Source organism: Mizuhopecten yessoensis, unplaced genomic scaffold, assembly GCF_002113885.1.
Source record: "Mizuhopecten yessoensis strain PY_sf001 unplaced genomic scaffold, ASM211388v2 scaffold179, whole genome shotgun sequence".
Taxonomy (NCBI): Eukaryota; Metazoa; Mollusca; class Bivalvia; order Pectinida; family Pectinidae; genus Mizuhopecten; species Mizuhopecten yessoensis.
Genome location: NW_018403417.1, coordinates 239885 through 252319, shown reverse-complemented (window position 1 = coordinate 252319; position 12435 = coordinate 239885).

Here is a 12435-nt window from a genome sequence, read left to right as displayed (position 1 = left end):
ATAATATAGTCATACCCTATGTCTTTTCATACGAATGGAGAGTATTGATGTAAGAAAGGTACACAGCATAAGTAAATACGTTAGGTCTGATAAACGGTAATATGGTAGCATGGTGTATACGAGAGTCATTCAATATATTATGTCACTAGTGTCAGGAAGCATAGGTGTGATGTGAATAGTTGGATCTTTCTATTACATTCCTTCGAAGTATTGCCCCTTAGCAGAAATGCTCTTTCGAAATCGCGGCATCAATTACGTAAACGCTGCACAGTAGTCTCCACTTGGCACATGTGTTAGACACTAGAAGATTGCACTACCCGGAGCATTCATAGAGGCATACCGTCTCCTAGCGAGATTTAGTTTAGTAAAGGAAACAGGGAGAATTTACTGGTGAATAGGGTCGATTGCTAATCTGTTCTACTTCCTCTTGCTTCAAGAAACGACTGTACATTATGGCTTTTGTGGGATGAGACATGAATTAGAAGGATGACTTTCAATCCTTAACTTGAACGCTTTTTCATGTAGATTCCTTAGATATCGACTAGAATTGAAAAAATGGCATACAAAACGTTCCTGACACTTTCTATACGCCTTGCAATAACCAGATTTATTTTTTATTTCTCGACAACCATTGTTTGTTATTAATGCGCCTCTGGGTTCAAAGTAACAGATCCAGGTATCTTCCCCTGTAAGTATCTCCGATATCTTTCCTGAGCAGCAATAAACTTACTTTTATTCAATATATTTAAAGCACATTTTAAACGTTGGGCGATTTGTTCAGATGTCAACAAACGGAGGATCAATCGGGAATAACCTTTTTTTTTAAATTTCAAACACTTTGTCAGAAATTGATGCGTACTGCCTTCTGTAATAACAACCATATCAGTTATCTCAGAAACAGCATAACGACCACCATCCATAATGATTACTTTCACAACAGCAATATTCTTATTTGGCCTGCCTCACAGTGTTTCCGTTTTGATGTCAACTTACCCTTCTTGAATGTGTTACACGGCATGGAAACAGTTCTCAATATGACAGCAGATGTGGCTTTAATGCTGCAAAACTCTGCATGCGTCCATTTTGGCGGATTCTGTAAAGCACATTGTGCTTTGATATAGGAACGTATTTCAGATTTAGTCTAAATCTTCATTTTAGAATTGAAAAGTAGCCATTAGTCACAGGTGCATACTATTCAACAATGAATAACTTGTTAAATTCTTGTCGAATGTCGAAATTTTGCACGTGCATTGTTCTTTAAATGCTTTTGCAGTCTGTCTGGGCGCCAAATTATTGTATTACCCGTTCGTAAGGGAGCTGTGTAGTAACATAATTTATCTAATGGCCTTCGTATCACGGTGTTGGTTATTTTGCAGATATCCAACTGCAGTCTCAACGACATTTAAGCATAATTTCTACGTAAGTTCAACAAACGGTGGGTGTAGTGCCTCTATAGGATGGGTCTTCATCAAAGACTACGGATCGACTACAGGCTGCTCTGCCTGGGCACCGTACGATGGTTCAAGGACGGAGCCCTATGTTGTGTACTCAACGGCAAGCACGTTAACACAGTGGAGTTCAGGTTAAATATATACTTTATGTACTTGTTACTTCCTGGCAAAATTTAAGTGCTGCTTTAAGTGATCCAGGGCTCAGATGGTGTGACTAAGATTTTATCAGTTGAAGGACTGACCCCCGGGGGTTTGAGGGGTTTGGCCAAAATTGTTTTTTACGTGTATATTATTTAGGTCCCCACCCTATAACAGTAAACACAATTACTGAGTACAGTATCAAGAGAGAAATACAGATATTTTACCATAATGACCCCGGTGTCTTGCCCCATCAACGGATACTAAGTAGTTTGGTCGTACCCTTTGAAACGGTCGATATCTCCACCCCTTACCCATCTATACAATTGCTAGACACAAATTGACAGACACATTAGTGATATAAGAATGATGATTTGGATACACATGTTGCCAGATTGGCCCAGTGGAATGGTTCTATGCCGATGATTTTATTTCTAATACGGGATACTTCTTTCATTGAGAATCTTTTTACCATAATCGCTTAAATATCCAGCTGAGAAATACAGGCCTTCTTGGCTTCTTGGTTCATATTTCAAATATATATACCGCAATGTATTTGGTTATTACATTCTTCCGATACTACATATTCTACCTTTTACACCATCATATTTCTAAGCATTTGATGCAACGTGTGGATGCATAATTGACATGAACATTTGTTTTATATAAAGATTCCCGAAAACGGAAATGTACGCTTTATTGTATAGTGCAATACATGGCCGAATAAACATTAAAAATATTATCATTGTGGTTTATCTTTTCAGGAAATGTTGGTTATGCGGACGCAATTGGCATATTTGTCCAAGGTAATTTACGTTTCTATAATTACATGCTATTGTTCTTAGGCTCACATGACACGAAGTGTCAGCGTGCTTACTATATGGATAGCTGTTCATCGTCGGTCACCTGAAATACCCACTCTCGAGATATTTGGCAAGCAGCTATCGGGGATGGCTTGCTATGTTGAATGCCAATGCAATTTCCCAGTGTTCACATGGGTTGAGAAGTACCCGGGGAAACCCACGTGGTCGGTTAGATGACCCAATACCTTTTCACGACTGATCGGGTAATCGAACCCTGGTCACCTTTGTGAAAGGCGAGTGCGCCACCAAACCACCCAACTACCCTAACCTCATCGAAAACGTCCTAAGGTGTAGAGCAATGATACTACAGTACACCAGCAATGGTCCAGGTCAATATAGGGATACGATGGGCGATGCTGTGTTTTAGATATTTGACTTGCAGAAAGTGCCAATGTCATTTTTAGCTGGTTGCTCTAAATCATTATCTTGACCAACTTCAGAGTTCACAGGGATTAAATGTAACTTTGATAACTAAAACCAGCATTGAAGGGTGAAATTAACCGCTAAGAAGATCACAGATTTGATGTTTTCCCGCCTCAAATCAGTAATTTTTGAGCGATGCATGTCCAGCTGGCCTTTTGTTTTTATCAAGCTTGCAAGCTATTCACGTTTTATTCATCAATAGTCTCTAACATCAGGTCATGTTTCATTAAAATAACTTTACAGAAGCTTTAATCTTGTATTCGTAGTCCTGTTAATTATTCTAAAATTGATTTGAGAGTTAGTAAAAAAATATTTCTTACGATGTCATCGAATTTATTGTTTACATTACTTGTAGACTGGCATATGGTATTCAAGGGTGTTGATGGCGTCACTCCTTCGGCTGGTAACCTAGAAACCCTGTGGGAGGGAACTACCACAGAATACAATGGCGACGCGACGGTCAAGACAATTAATAACATCCCAGCCGTCTCGTACAAATCGGCCGTGGTGGAGGATTGGGCAAGCAACTGGACTATCATCGACCAGGTACACTACCCTATCATCTTATTTAGCATACTATGTAATCGTACCATGCTTCATTGCTGTCTGTTAACCTTTTTACTGTTTATTGCACCCATGTGTGCAAAGCATTTAAATATATATATATATTAGTAGACGCCTCATGGTCATTGATTCTACAAATAGGAACACTTGAACGGTAGTATATATAACAGAATGTGCTTGTGAATTCAAAGCAGGATCTAAATTTGTATGCCATTAAGACGTTTAATTAATATAGTTTGTGTTAAATAAAGTAATGGTTTATCTGAAGTAGTAATGCTGATAATAGCTCGTCTGTTTTTAATATGATGTAAAGCAGTTCAAAATATACTTTAGGGATATTCTAGTCATTTGGTTATGCCAAAGCGCTTCAACCATGTCGGCGGAAAACAATGCTGTGCTAACAAATTAAGATATTTATTTTGATACCCGCCAGGTGAAATACTCATTCTTCTCCTCTGGGACGGAAGTTGCGCACATTGTATTTGATGGCATTAACTCTGACAAGAATTCCTGGTTTGCCGCGTCAAATATTCTCTATTCGTCAAAATATGGAAGCGTGGCCTCAACTGCAACTGCTGCGAGTATATCGACGTATGTATCGATGTTTTTCACACGTTACTTGATTTGAAAATCAATTTTATGTTATAATTGTCTTTTTTCAATTTGAATCAGCAAAACCCTCCTCGCGTTTTTTCTGATGTGTCGAATTACTCCTTAATACCAAAGTTTTGTAATTTTATTATTATTTTTCCTGAGGTAGTTCTGATATCCGTATTTATATCTAATTGCAGAGATTCCTGATACACAGAGTACTGAATAACGTAAATGGTCGATGTGCCGTAAAATAATTTATAACAAATTGTGATACACACTATATTATAAAAGTACTTTAATTCAACACATGTAAGAAATATTATGATTATTTGTTTAATATTTAAGAGACGGAGCGAGGTCTTTTTCCGTTGTGAAGACCTCGTCGAGCTGCGCTGCTTTTGAGGCGTGGATGCTTGTTCTTGATGCCGTGGCCGGAAGTACTACGTGCTCATTTGACAACAACGTTAGGACACGCCCCTACTTTTTGTACAGCAGTGCTGACGCTGTTGGAATGCCTGAATCTAGTACGTCCTATTAGGTGTCTGGAGTGTAATCATTTTTGCGACATGGACTTTTTATAGGAACATTTCGTAACCAAGAATGTTTTATTTTTGTTGTAAAGTCATATACATAGTGTCAATAAAAAGATCTCGGGGTATAGTTAATAACTTATTCCGGTTTGTTCAATTTTGTGTTGTTTTAGGTTCAAGTTGGAATAGTGCAAGCTTTCCTTATGCTGATACATTAGGCATCTTTATCCAAGGTAGGTGATTTAAAAATAAAATGGCATGATTAAAAAATGATATCAATACACCTGATATGAAAAGTTCAAATATCATATAATTGATACTTTATGGACAAGTTCACACATATTTCTTATGTTAACCCTTGACATGGTAATCTGACAGTTGTCCTTGAATACCTAAACCGTCTACTTTATGATGTTATTAAACCAAACGAGGTAATTTGTGAAGATAAAAGCGGAATCGCAATGTCTCGTCGAAAGGCTGGTTTCCTGTAATGAAAGTAGCTAATGGAGAAAGTTTGGGATCTGCTTCTGGCATCTACAATCTGTGGAGCGGCACATACACGCTGAATGAGTATACAGAATCGGCATACTCCATGTCATCGGGCACTATCTCCTACAAATCCAGCATAGTCGACTTATGGACGTCATATTACTTTCAAGCTGTAAGTAAACACCCATTTTCTTATCATATAATAATTATTCGTTCTCCGCCTATTGTGTGAGGTAATGTTTTTTTCTACTTTTGACAAATCAGCTGCATTGTGCATTGTAATTCAATTTTGGAATACTGTATCTGTTCCAAAACTTTAAAGATGCAATTACATGTTTGTTTGTCTTACTTTCATCTTTTATGAAATAGAAATTGTACCTCCCTTCGATATAATTGCATAGCTCAAATAGAACGCTTTATTGTTCAATTTCATGCTGCATATATCTGTTAGCATATTGTGTTGTCACTATACGATATTATGAAATGTGTATTTTTCTTTTCAAAAGGTGCGTGTATCCTTTTACTCGTCTGGAGTGGAGCAAGCATTTGTGGTATTCGATGCGCATGCGTCTTCCAAGACATCCTGGTTCAATTGTGACAGGATCCTCTACACATCCTTTGTAGATTTAACACGGGACACAACTGTTAACTACTGCTCTGTTTCCGGGTGAGACCATACAGCAATGATAACATGTTCTGATTTTACCTCTAGTTATCCTACAACTTCTGGGATATTTTACCAGTATTTACCATTTACAAAATTCTGCAATAGATAAATATGTTATAGCCCGTTTGATATATTGTCAAGGTAACCATGATTGTGTTATCGAACCGCATGCATGTGGTAGTTATGTAATTAATGCAATGCATAAACGTTGATGCACTTATGGTTATTTTTCAGTATCTGTATTTTCCAGATTAGAAAAAACCCTTCAAAAGCCAGAAAAATGCAAATTGCTTGGCAAATCAAATTTATTAAAATTATTAAAAAACCTCAGTTGTCAGGCTATTTCTAGTATTTATTTGTATACCTAAGAAGTATCATTAATACACATTGAGGTAATATAAGGTTTGGTTCATCTCCTCAGATTTGTCCTGCATCAACGCTTACAAATGTGATACCTGATATATATATCAGTGTATTGAGATGGCGTATCGTATATAAAATTATTGCACTGCAAATATACCAAGACATATTTTTCACTTTCAACAAGATGGCTGCCATAGACTTATTTCTATTTAGTTGAAATTAAGATATTGTCCTTTTTGGTATGTAAGTGTAAGTGTCCGCGATTTTCCGAATAAATCATTGGTGATTATGGGAGGCGGTTTGGCGGACTCCTGCAATGACTCAATACACACATTTAGAACTTGATACTATGTGGTTGGACATTGTTGACATTTCTTTTACAGAAACAACAATCGTTACTTTTTCTTGGAGGAAACGTACGGCTCTAGTTGCTCAGATAATTTTGGTTGGTTTGCAATAGTAGAGGGATCGACATGCAGCTGGGAATCGAAAGGAACTGCGCCATTCGCCCTGTACAGTGATGCCGGCTATTCCGAGGCAAACGATGGTGTGTTATAGAGACAATTATGTGGATGTAGTTTCGGATTATATACTAGTGTGTCCGCAATATTCTAATCGATATTAAAAATGCTCATGGTACAAACGAATTTATCATTTATTGTTCAAGTCGTTGTTGGCATGGTACAGTAAACAAAGAAAACTTTCGTGTTTTGGATATTTTTGCAACTTTTACATTTACTCAAACAGCTTGAGATATTCATACGTGATATATACTATATATGACAGGATCTGTCAAAATATTAAAAGATCAATTCTAAAATTTCCAAAATATCTATTGTTCACAGTTTCTTTCTAGCGAACAATACATTATGCATGAAAAGTTATGTAATTTCAGTTAAATTGTAGTTGTGAACAACTTTGGCGATGCGGGTTGAAGAGCAATTTTATCGTACGACTATGCATCAGTCTTGTTTTTACTCAGCGATCTTTATGTATATCACCTAATAGCATTAATTATATTATACGTTTCACGGAGCGTAAATACTTAAAAGCAGATGAAGTTTTGAACGTTCAGTACCTAGTACTTACATCTCGTCTGATGATTCTTCGGATTAATAGTCAGTAGTTGTCTAAAGATTCTCCAAGACGAGATGAAAGAGCTGAAATGCAATTGTTCAGACTATATTCGTTTTTCTTATACACGTATTAATATAATATATATTGAATTTACTATATGTACTTTTTTTCTTTTTAAGACATGGTTGTTGCGGACACCTTTGCTATTTCAATCGGTAAGTTCATGTTTGTAAAGCACCCGTTTAACTCCATTGATTATATATGTTATATTTACCATCAAAATCATAATCTATTTACGTGGTCATGACTATATATGTAATATTACCATCAAAATCATAATGTAATCACGTGGTCATTTAAATATAACATGCAGCAAATCTAAAGAATATAGTGTACATGAATGGAATATTTATAAGCAAGAATGGTCACATAACGGCTACGTTTATTAACAATACCATATACCATACTTTTACATAAAGGTATCCTATAAATGTTATTTTCATCATTACAGCCCGTGATGAAATGTGCGATTTAGTATCCTGCCAGAATGGTGCCACGTGCTACGACTGGGGGGCCAGATGGAAATGTGTTTGTGCCGGGGACTACTATGGAGGCAGATGTCAAAACTGTAAGTTTCTCTTTTTCTTTCTCTATATATGTATATCTTCGAAAGAATGTGTGATACTGGCTAATTACTAAAAATCATTGTCCGAGTTTTCCTCCGTTTTACGATCGATAGTATGACCTAATTCCAGTTTGTTTTGGATTCCATCGCTTTTCATGATAATGGACTTGTTTACCATTATAAAGTTGAACAAAGTGCTAATCTGTCATGTTCACTTGTCTTTGCACCATTGTGTAGGACTCCTGTATTTTATCTTTTGATTAAATGTATTTTCATTTACGATCGTTATCGATATTAAGTTCCGCTTTCCTCTATTCTGGTAACGTATAGTAATACTGTATCGAGTTTCGCAATGCTTTTTGTTTTAAATGGTTTATTTATTTCCATGGCCAGGAGAATATTATATCATTTGATGACTACATGTACGTATACATTCGAAAGGTTACAGAAATATTGTAAAGTTTGTAAATAATGCAATATACAAAATAAGTTAATTGATAAGGATTGTTAAAATATATCGAATTCATGTCGACCTAGAATAAGTATGTTCGATGCTGAAATGGGTTTGACAGATACTATTTTGTTGTTGCAGTGGACGGAGGATGGACGGACTGGACATCCTGGACGGACTGTAGTACCACGTGTTACGCACAGGGGACACAGACACGTGACAGAACCTGTACAAATCCGACTACAGCAGTAGACGGAGTTTACTGTCCGGGCTACCACAACCAGACCGAGTTCTGTATCCCGTCTAATCTGGACATCTGCACATGTATGTTTGTTCGATGTTTATAATTTCGTTTTGTATGTAGCGGTAGCACGACTAAACCAGGTTATTACAGTTGTCCAGGTAGCTCTATTCATTAGAGCGACGGTGTAATGATAGGAGCACCAGTGTTCGAATACTAGTCTGGCCCCTTTGTATTTTTACACTCGTTACAATGTTGTCGGTTTGTTTTTATTTTTGGTTATTTCATTGATGTTTAGGCCCCGCAATAAAATGGGGGAGGGGGCATTTCCTAGTCTTTTCTTGTTCACCAAGGTATGGTTTTCTTTCAGACATGAATATCAGAGCTATAGTCCTGCAGGCCAAACGTTACAAATATATAGTTGTAGTTTGTGGTGGTACAGAGAATCTTAAGTCTTAAGATTCATCAATGTGTGTCAATATTCACGCAAAGGTCAATATTCACAGAAACATATTTTAATTAATCCCATTAGATATTTATATACAACAATAAACATACTATTTTTACAGCATATAACACAAGTGATATTGCTGAAGGGGAGAACTACACCATGGCGTGTCCGTCGCAGTTCTACTTCCATGTGTATGCTGCTTACTATGGAGCACCGTCCATACCTTGCGTGACCTCTGACCCACTCAGTATAATGCGCACGTTATGTCACGGAGGTACAGGGACATGTGCCATTGTATTTAATGACGCAAACTTTGGTGGAGATCCGTGTTCTTCATATCCTTCTGCATCAAAGATTGGCTATATTGAGTTCTTTTGTGCAAGTAAGTGGTTTACTAAAACTTTACATGTTTGGTGAAATATTGTTTTATTCTTTAATACATAAATGGTCTAGAGCATTTTACATATGCTGTTTAATATGATATTATAATAAAAAGTAGGACTCACGTTGAAGACTAACAATACTATTAGCTGATATGTTTTACTATCACTGAGTAAATGAAATGACGATCAAAATGGAAATATTATATTTATCCGATCCTTTATTTGTTCATTGAGATATCTTGACGAAGATTTTTCAATTAACAAGGTTTTCGGTAACTACGCGCATCTTGATATGAATCCGGGGACTTGACATTACAAATTATAAACACGTCTCTTTATATTTTGAAAATATAGTGAGGTCCGATAACGAATATAATGTTCCTCTACGGACATTTAAATCTGTCGGCAGAAAGAATGGATCTTGTCCTCATATGATTGAGGACGTAGCGGTAGTGCGTCGGTAACATCTTTTTATTGGTTTTGATTGTTTGTCCTTTACATCATATTAACAACTGTAATATTTTAAGACAAGCCGGGTCTTTGTCGCGAAGGAAAGCCGTAGTAACCGGAGCGAAACCAACGATCTGCGTCCAGTAGCTGGCAACTGACCCATGTATGTCTCGAACCCGCGATTCAGTTGTGGAGGGCTAGTGATCCTAGATGATAAGACGCCTTAACCACGCGGCCCATTACAATATTTAGAATTATCACTATTGTCCCATTATACATGAAGAAGAAGGAAAATGATAATCTGTTTCTTCTTTCCCCCCCAGAAAGCCTAACACTTGACGAGGCACATGGACGTAAGTATTGGTATACTGATAAAATATGGAAAAGAAAAAATAACTATCTGTTGTATTAAAGTAAAAAGTTCTTTCACATATAACAAGAAAGATTGTAACGACGTTTTGCTGTTTTATGCATTATATGAAAAATATAAAAAAAAAAGAATCCATGCGTTACGCAGGCAATATTTTATATTTGTATTCAGCACGTTCTCGTCGTCTGATGTTAAATATAGACGTTTGTTATCTGTTAATGGCGTTTTATACTTATCAAGCCTGGCGACTCGTTTTTAAATCTCCAAGAGGTACGTCTCCGCCGTCTGGTTATGCTGACATAATGTCCCTGTACAGCGCCAGTGACTCATATAACGAGGGAGTAACGGCAGCTATGACGGATTTCTCTGCATCCGGAAGTGTGTTCAAGTCAGCTGCACTGGACCAATGGGGATCAAATCTCACGGCAACGGCAGTGAGTATGCATAGACTCTAAGCATGATGTTTAAGCGTGCGGTCGACCTTACTGATTATATGAAACTCATTGAAATGTTTGTAAATGAAACTGTCGGTTATGTCACTTAGTTGATACGAAGTAAATGGATTTTCGTCATTGACTAAACATAAGCTGAAGCGTCGGAACATTGACTTTCGTTGATATTTTTTCTAAAAACAAATCAATCTAAAATGGCCTTATTGCAAATGTACTACACTGTATCGATGGTTACAATTAGTATAATATAGACTTATCATTAATTAACCTGCATTTAAATTCGCAGTATTACACATTCACATAATATCATATTGTTGGAAACCAGGTCCGTTTGTCTGTGTACACTAGTGGAGTGGAATCGGCTTATGTTGTGTTTGATGCAACTGGAAAGGGAAAGAATGACTGGTTCGACTGTACACGGATCATTGACTCGAGCTGGAATGACGTCGAGACAGGCAATACTACTTGTGTTTTAGAGTAAGTACGAGTTAATTGACTCCGACTCGAATGCCATAGAGCCATAGAGACGATTGTTTTTTTTATGTCCCCGCCATCCCGTTCAGCGTCCCGTCCCGATTCAATGTAAACTTAGAACATCAAACACTGAAACTAATTTCTTGCAGACATTTTCTAGTTTATTTATTAGAATGAACCTAATTTCAAAATTGGATAACTATATGCCATGCAATCCTCAAACAGACATGCATGCGAATTATATTGATTAACATTTCTATTTTCATCTTAGTTCTGGGGACACCTATAAAAGGTTATTCCACATCAAAAGCGACTCCACTGGTTGTGATTCGGAGACCGGATGGTTTATGTTCAAGGACTCTGGGGCATCTTCCGGTTGCTCTGCGTCAGACAGCACAGGGACCGCCATGCCATATATGTTATATTCAACACTCGGCCTTCGGACCGTGTGGTCCTCAGGTTTGTGTAACATACATGTGGTAGCTTGTAAGCAGAACAGGTGATATTTTTACGGTAGGTATCACGACCTCATTTCCCATGGAGGAGTTTCTTTTCCTATATACATGTTTCACGTATAAGGAATAGGTTAATTATTATACATATGGGAAACATCCTTCAAGTAATTTTTTAAGTCAATAAGCTCATTATATGTTTAACAGTTTGGAAATTTACTGATTCTCCGATGTTTGTCTCCGAAAGCAGGTTTGGCCGTGTATTGAATATTTAACGGTTTTTGTGCCATTACTTCTTATCCTTAATCAACCAATCAAATATTCAATTTCAGGAGACAAAGCAACTGGTGACTGCCTGGCAATTTTCCTAATGGGTAATGTTTTATTTTTCTCAAACATGGTAGAATTATTTTTACAACGTATTCACCAAACCTCAAAGATTGATTAGATCAAAGCTAGATCATGTTTATATTTTATGTGCATATATGTTTTATTTATATTCATTTAATGCAAAAATAAAAGTAGCTGTATTTTATCGTATTAGAAGAAGTGATTTGATAATTTTACATTGTTTTGAAGTTTATGGATATTATTGCAAGATGCATGAAGTAATGCACGACACTTCATTACATTTATTCCAACAGATTGGCATATGGCATTTAAAGGCGTAGCAGAGGTTCAGACTAACGGCAGTCTGGTTACAGTGTGGGAAGGATCGGACTCCATCAACAACGAGGAAGAGTCGGCACTGTCAGTTACCAACACGCCTGCCATCAACTACAAATCAAGTCTGGTTGAAGCCTGGTCAGATGCGTTCACATTTATTGACATGGTGCGTAAACCAGAACTGTCTATGTTAAAAGTGTGATTATGTCAATATCAAATCCTTAATTGGAATTCAACAACGTGTCTTAACCATTCATTTGA